Raw genomic sequence first — 8,090 nt, forward strand, 5'->3', positions numbered from 1 at the left:
TTCCATTAACTCAGCTAACACCAACGACCACTAGGACACATGGCATTCAAACTCAGCATGTTGATTACCGTCACCCTGGTAAGAGTTCTACTCTACCAGCTTCCCAGACCAAGATCCAACCGCAGTTAAACACTTGCAGACCTCATCGTCAGCCCTTCTAATTTGTCACCAGTCAATCAGAACCAACAAGCACATAGGCCTCACTGTTTGTATCCAAAAAAGCCCAAACATCTTGTAAAACGCTTTCATCATAGTGAAGAAATTCACATCCTCTTCTGCCAGCTCAATGCTCAATACCCCGTCACAGGAACTCGGCTCCAACCCTCCCACTACTTCACTAACAAAATCAACACCGTCTATAGAAACTTTACTCCTAAACAGGACAACTACATCCTCAAAATCCACTTCTCTGGGGCTAAGAACACCCTAGTATCTGCTCTGTCCTGCCCCGCTGCTCAGTCATCACACCTACAGAAGCCATCGAGCCTATGAGGTCGGCCTACCAATCTCTTTTGAAGCTCCAAGGAACTTATTTAAGGAAAAGTGGTCCACACCTCATTTGGTGGCCCACAACTGTATGAAAAGGGAATTGTTCAAATAGAAGAGAGTGCTGGACCTTTGGAGCAATGTATCTGCCTTATAATGTAACTCTCTTCATAAGCTTATCATATTAGGATGTTGCATTTTAAGTGTTCTATAATAAATGGCCACTGGATTCATTGATTTGGCTTACGTATTGATTAAAAACATCTTTGCACGTGAAGAGTTGGATTCTTACATTGGATTTATGGTGGGCCTACCAATCTCTTTTGCAGAGCCAATTCTCGTTATTCACTCAGGAGCATGTTTAGGTCCTTGTCCACACTTCATCTTCACCAAAGAACTTGAGGACAATTGAGGATAACCTTCCTGATTCTTAGAAACACACCACCATTCAGTCCCTAATGACGAAACCTTTATCAGACACGATGATGTTAGCTAATTACAGACCCATTTCCCTCCTCTCTTACCCAGCCAAAGTCAAAGGGCAGTTCATCAACACCAGATGAGCCAACCACCTATTGGGCCCTTTCCATCCAGCGTCAGGCCTAACCACAGCACAGAGACAGCCTTCATTGTGGCCTCCAAGAACATCATGGACAAGGGGGGGCACAGTGGCACTCATTCTAATGGACTTCTCAGCAGCATTTGACACTATCTCCCACCCTATCCTCAGCCAATGCCTCATCAAGACTAGACTCTATGGCTCGGCATTTCACTGGATCAGCTCCTTTCAATCTGGATGCACCAAAATAGTCAGCCTAGCACAATTGTAGTCCACTGCTTCCAACCAGATCTCCAGTGTCCCTCAATACTCCTTGCTGAGCTCCACATTCTTTAACATCCTCATGAGTCCTCTTGCCAACATCATCCATGCACACAGAATGAGCATAATCTCATACGCTGACAAAACCCAGCTTATCCTTTTTCTAACTAAGGATACCTCGAACACCTGAGCAAGCTTCATTAGCTCCATGTTTGAGGTCACAGACTGAATAAGAATCAAGTATTTGAAGCTCAACAGTGATACAACTGATATTGTCCTCTTAGGAAAAGACACCTCCCAATGGTCAAGGGGATGATGGGCCACAGAGCCAGGACCAAATTCAACTCCTTCTTATCTCAGCCAGGAACCTATGAATCATGAATGACAACCAAAGTTTGATGACCAGTCAAGTTAACACAAACATACAGTATGCATCTGACTCTGCACTCTGAAACTACTCAAGAAAGTCTTCAAATGGCTCCTGCTAAACAATTGAAGGTCTGTCATGTAAGCTCTCGTCACCAGCAGATTACGCTGGGGAAACACGCTCTACATTCACATCACTACAAGACTCACCAAGAAGCTGCAAGTTATACAGAAAGCATCTGCAAGATTCATTCATACTACCACACTGCATTGCAAGATTCTTCCATACTACCACACCACATGCAGATATCCAAACACCTCAAGGACTTCGACTAACTCCCAATCTACAAACGCACTTTATTCAAACTACTCACACAAACCTACACAACTCACAACCAAGGCCCAACAAACCCCGACAGCCACATTCAGTTGACACACCAGCAAGAAATCTTCAGTCGGCTAACCTCCTCCTCTCCCACGTCCCCTAGATCCACCAAGCCAGAAATGAAAGCTGTGCCTTCTTCTACATTTCCCCAAAGCATGGAATGATCTCCTCCTCAACATCAGAGCTGCCAGCTCAATCTTAGAGTTCTGTAAGAAACTAAGGGGCAGATTTATAAAAAGTGGTGCTGCACCTTGTGCAACGCCACTTTTCTAGCACCCCTTAGCATCCGCCTAACACCACCATCGTAGCGCTGTATTTAAAATACAGTGCACCATGGCGGTAATTAGGGTGACTAGCGCATAATTTTTTATGCTAGTCCGGCGCTTTTCAGGATTAGTGTAAAAAATGATTACACTTATCCTGCAAAGCACCCAGAGGCCCATTACAATCAATGGGAGACACTTTTTAACACCTGCACTTAGCAGGAATGAAAATTGGCTATAGAAATGGTTCAAAGGAGTCTCATAGATTCCTTTGCACCATTTTTAAAGCCCCTCTTCTGCAGGAACACCCCCTTTGCATACTTTATGCCTGGCACAAGCATAATGTGGCGCAAGGGGTTACAAAGTGTAAAATATGGCGTGCTGTTTTTCCCCTTCCAATGCCACATTAGCATAAAAAAATGAGGCTAGTGTGGCATTGGAATGGCGCAAGGCCAGCATAAATCTGGCCTCAAAAACCTAGCTTTTCCAATAAGCTCCAGACAGACCAGCAGAACCTTCTTGGATGATATGCAAATCGTAAAAATATGCATAAAAAACATAAAATTGTCAGACATTGCCTTCTCTCTGTGATGTGGTATGTTTGTGAATAATGTTGCATTGATTTATTGGTTTATCTGTTCATGATGTATGTAACTGGTCCATTCCTCACCCTTCGCATCCTCCACAAGATCTTCAGGTGGCTCCCAGCAGACACCAGAAGGACAGTCATGCAGGTCCTCATTACCCACACAGTGGACTACAGAAACCCACTCTACATAGGAATCACAGCACGCCACATGAAGAGACTCCAGACAATACATAACTCAGTGGCAAGACTCATAGCCAACCTCCCCAGAAGGACTCACATCACACCCCATCTCAAAAAACTACACTGGCTTCTAATTCAGAAGAGATGCCAGTTCAAGATGCTGACCACTCCTAAAAGCCCTGCACAATTTGGGACCAGTATACAGCAGCAAACGCCTGACCTTCCACCCACTGACCTGACACCTCTGATCAGCTTCCCCCCTCCCTTTCAGGTACCTCAAGGATCTGTCAAGCCAACAACGGAGGATGCTCCTTCTCACACCTGGCAGCCAAGGCTTGGAACAACCTCCCTCTGCACCTCAGGGCCGCACCGTCACCCCAGAGATTCAGAAGAGAACTAAAGACCTGGATTTTCAAATGATCAATTTTCCACGCAGCAGCATACAGCTCCAGCACCTCGAGACCCTCCCAGGTGATTTTCCAGTCTGTTAATGTTTCAAAACAATGAGGGAAAATACCAATTAAACATATTAATAAGTCACTTACCTTCTGGATATGCTTTGGCAAAGTGTTTACTTTGTTGTCATGCAGCAGTTGTGTGGGTTTTTCCGCTCTTACCTTCTTATCTCTGCTCTTTGAATCCCTGGAACATTCAAGGTAAAAGAGCCGCCTATTGTGCAAGTGCTACATGTAGGAGACAATCCTGAGTGCCCTCACAGTGAAGAGATGAAATCAAGGCTAATCCAAAAGTGCATCAATACATGTCTAGAGTGACTCTGTGGTGGCGTGCACAGTCCACTAAGTGCTGCTATGCATGTCTAGAGTGGTGGGATGGAGAGTTCAAAGTGGGCAAGCTACAGTTTCTTTCATTAGAGGCTCAGTAATCACTGTCTGGCTGCTGAAAAAGTGTGTTACGAACAGTTTATGGCTCTATTTAAAGAACATTATACTTTCACTGAGTGAGCATGAGTGTCAGATAAACAATGAGGGGCAGATTTATGGAAAGTTGGGCTGCACTGAGTGCGCCGCTTAGCAGTCCCCTACAACCACCATGTGTGCGCCGTATTTAAGATACGGCACACCATGGCACAGGGTAGGGTGCAATAGTGTAATTTTTTTATATTGGCGCAACTCCTGCAGGAATTAAAAGTGCCGAAAAAAATGGCACAAGGAAATCCCATAGATTTCCTTACACCATTTTTCCAACTCTCCTAATAGGGGAACGCCCCCTTTGCATACAATTTTGCCTGGCGCAGCCATGATGTAGCGCAAAGGGTTACAGAGTAAATAAGGCACCGGGTTTCGGCCTCATTGGGCCACATTAACATAAAAAATAATGAAGTTAATGTGGCACAAGATGGCTCTAGGGCATTATAAATATACCCCTGAATGTTCAACGCATCTGGGTGGGGTCAGGGCTGGTAGCAGTAGCGTACCTGCTGTCACCCCAGGAGGGTGGATACAGGGGAGGACTTGTGGTGGCACCAGGGGTTCTCTCATGGGTGGGTAAAAGGACATGCTGGACTTGTCCTCAGCATTTCCAGGTTTACAAAACCTTGTAAGTCTGGGAATGCAACTAAATCCATGGGTGTTGCATGGGAACACCCACCACAATGACCATGGAAGGCCTCTTTGACGCAGAGTAAAACAACGCAGCGACTTGTGCTGCATTACCTTACTCCATATCTACAAGTGACTTTGCGTGGCCTTGTAGATATGTGTCTGCACCGCCAGAGCATCATAAAAGTCACACTCCGGTGGTGCAAGCTGCTTGTAAATATGCCCCTCTGTGTATAAATGTGTACAGGTAGTAGGTCAGAGAAATTTTCTAGCTAATTAGAATACATTATTTTAATATCTTGTTGTTTATATGGTGTTTAACATACCCAGTGCAAGGGCTAATGTGTTTCATTTGTGGTACAATTAAGTTATTTTCACTGTGCTCCATGGCCTGAGGAGGTTATGGCATGATACAATATAGCCTTAGAACCCGCCGTAGTGGGCTCTACCGGCTATTAAAGGCCCGCTCCCCGCGTTAAATGCCCGAGCCGAAGGCGAGGGCATTTAACAAGGGAGAGGGACTTTAATAGCCGGTAGAGCCCGCTACGGCGGGTTCTAAGGCTATTAGAACATTCTGCCACTCAGGGCAGAATGTTCTATTAAAAAAAAAAATGTTCACGGAGCCCGAGGGGATTTAAATCCCCTCGGGCTACGTGAGGCTTTGTTCACAGCTGTTGCTGTGAACAAAGCGAACATTGGAATGTTGGCGCTGCGGGCTTTTACCGGCCTGTAAAAGCCCGCAGCACTCCATTGTTTTCAATGGAGCTAGCAACATTCCAATGTTCTAATTTGTATTAGATACCTGGGCACTCTCCGCATTGCAGGTTTGAAGGATATTTTCTCCGGTTGGGTCTATGTGCCACATGCTGCATGAGGTACATGCAGTTTGAGTGATGTGATGAAAGTGATGAATGGTTAAATGCACTTCACATAAACATGAGGAAGTGGGGAGTGTGAGTTGGCAGGGGGTAAGAACCAACTTTAGGGTGGGCGGTATCAAATGTAGAAACCATCATATTGATGTGTAACAGTTGGGTCCACTGTGTATTTGAAGCCCACTTGGCAGCATCAGAATTGGAGGCACAGTTAAGACATCAAAGCGCAGATTTGCAAAACATCAAGGAATGCAGCGCAGCAGGCAAAAATGCTGTGCCGCATTGCGTTACAGGGAGGGAGCAGGAGAGCACCATATATACATCATTATGGCACTCTCCTCTCCCCTACCTAGCGCTTTTGCTGATTTTAGCTGCTGTGCACCACACACACACCTTTGTGCCATAGTGCAACGGTGTGTGCATGAGTCTAGAAAAGGTTTTGTACTGGAAGGGTACCCTTCCAATACAAAATACTATGTTTAGACATACTTTGAAACTTGTTCTACTTTGTATATGTGCTGCACAGTGTAGTACATATGCAAAGTCGGAAAAGAAAGGAGAACTGATAACATCTTTCCTTTAATGCCTACTTTCAAATGGTGTTAACTTTTGGTGCAAAACCCTGTCTACTACTGCAAATATATAGGGTTTCACGTCAAAGGGCCTGGGTAGTTGCATGGAGACGCCCATTTACCACACATGCAGATTTCTTGCAGTGATGAGGTAATATTTCAGGAACCATGAGACCTATATGCATCATTAATTTAGTGTCAAAACATAGGTTTTAGGGGTCAAGTAGTCTTATAGGGACAGGAATATAACTCCACAGAGCAACCCTTTTGCCATTTTCCAAAAAGGCTTCTATAATAGAGGATAAGAGACATACACAGAAATGAAACAAATAATAATGGTTTTTAATCCTTCTATGTAGACACCAAACAATGTTTATGATCTGAATATGAAAAAATAATGCTTCTCATTCCTGTTTTAGACACATTTTCATAATTCACTTTATTTATTTGTTTTGGCAATCACTCGTGGTAAATTTGCAGAATGTTGAACAAATGAGAAAAGCATATCGAAAGGGACATCTTTCGTATTCCAGGTTTTGCAAGTACATGTACGTGTAAGTTCTGAGGGTAGAGGCGTTAGACATTTTGTAGGTTTCAGCACCCCATCAATACCTTTCTAACCAAATTCACACAGATCTCTCTTTACATAACCATGATCCAAAACTTTTACACATCTTCTGATCAAGTAGAAGCTCTTCCATTCATTTTGAATATATCCCTACAGGCACCTACTCCTCATTGAAAATCATTCCACTTGCAATAATTGGAAATTGAGGGGCATATTTATGAAAAATGGTTGCTGCATGCAGTGCAGCGCCACGTTTTCTGCGCCCCATAGTGCCCCCCTAATGCCCCCATTGTAGTGCCGTATTTATAATACGGCGCACCATGGTGGTAGTTAGGGTGACTAGCTTCATAATTTTTTATGCTAGTCTGGCGCTTTGCAGGACTGGCATAAAAAATGATGATGCAAATCAAGCAAAGCATCCAGAGGTCCATTGTAATCAATGGGTGGCTCTTTTGAATCAGGGACCCAATTTATATACCCAAAAAAGCCTTTGAAGTAGCGGAGACTTCAAAGAGTAGTTTTGAAGGGCACAAGGTCCCCTTTCAGTACAGGTCTGCCTGCCAGGGTCCCAGTAGAGGGTTAGGCAGTCCATTGTGTGAGGGCAGGCCACTACCCTTTGAAATGTAAGTGTCAGGCCCTCCTGCCTTCCGGTCCAGGAAGACCCTTTCAGTATGCAGATGAGTGCAGGTATGACTGAGTATCCTGTGTTTGTGGTTGTCTGGGTGAAATGCACAAGGGAGCTGTCAATCAGGCTAGCAAAAACGTGGATTGGAGACAGGCTGTAAGGCACAGATGGATTTTAAGTGCAGAGAAATGCTCACTTTCTAAAAGTGGCATTTCTAAAATAGTAATATAAAATCCAACTTCACCAATAAGCAGGATTTTGAATTACTATTCTGGCCATACTAAATAAGACCTGGTTAATCCTTTCTGATCAGAATCTATCACTCAAACAATATATGAGGGTAGCCCTAATGCTATCCTATGAAGGGAGCAGGCCTCAGAGTAGTGGAAAACCAATTTAGGAGTTTTCCACTGCCAGGACATAAACCCACACATGTACATGTCCTGCCTTGTAACTAAATAGCACCCTGACCTATGGGTTACCTAGAGCCTACCTTAGGGGTGACTTATATGTAGAAAAAGGGGCATTTTAGGGCTTGGCAAGTATTTTTAAATGCCAAGTCGAAGTGACCTGAGACATGGTTAAGGGGCTACTTATATGGGTGGCACAACCAGGGCTGCAGGCCCACTAGTACCATTCAATCTACAGGCCCTGGATCATGTAGTGTACTTTACTGGGACTTACAAGGAAATCAAATATGCCAATTGGGTATGAAACAACGTTTCCATGCTTAAGGGGGAGAGCATATGCACTTTAGCATTGGTTAGCAGTGGTAAAGTGCGCAGAGTTCTAAAACCAGCAA

The 8,090-nt window shown here is 44.3% G+C and overlaps 1 protein-coding gene across 2 annotated transcripts in view; it reads right to left on the minus strand.

The window, feature by feature from the left end:
* The window catches only part of LOC138288428 (glycine N-acyltransferase-like protein 3), a 165,276-nt gene extending 161,715 nt beyond the window's left edge, over positions 1 to 3,561 (minus strand). For both annotated transcript variants that reach the window (XM_069229979.1, XM_069229978.1), the window contains exon 1: positions 3,365 to 3,561. The gene's annotated coding sequence lies outside the window, so the exon portion shown is untranslated. The remainder of the gene's footprint in view (positions 1 to 3,364) is intronic.
* Positions 3,562 to 8,090: the final 4,529 nt, after the last annotated feature.

This window comes from Pleurodeles waltl, chromosome 4_1 (genome assembly GCF_031143425.1).
Source record: "Pleurodeles waltl isolate 20211129_DDA chromosome 4_1, aPleWal1.hap1.20221129, whole genome shotgun sequence".
Classification (NCBI taxonomy): Eukaryota; Metazoa; Chordata; class Amphibia; order Caudata; family Salamandridae; genus Pleurodeles; species Pleurodeles waltl.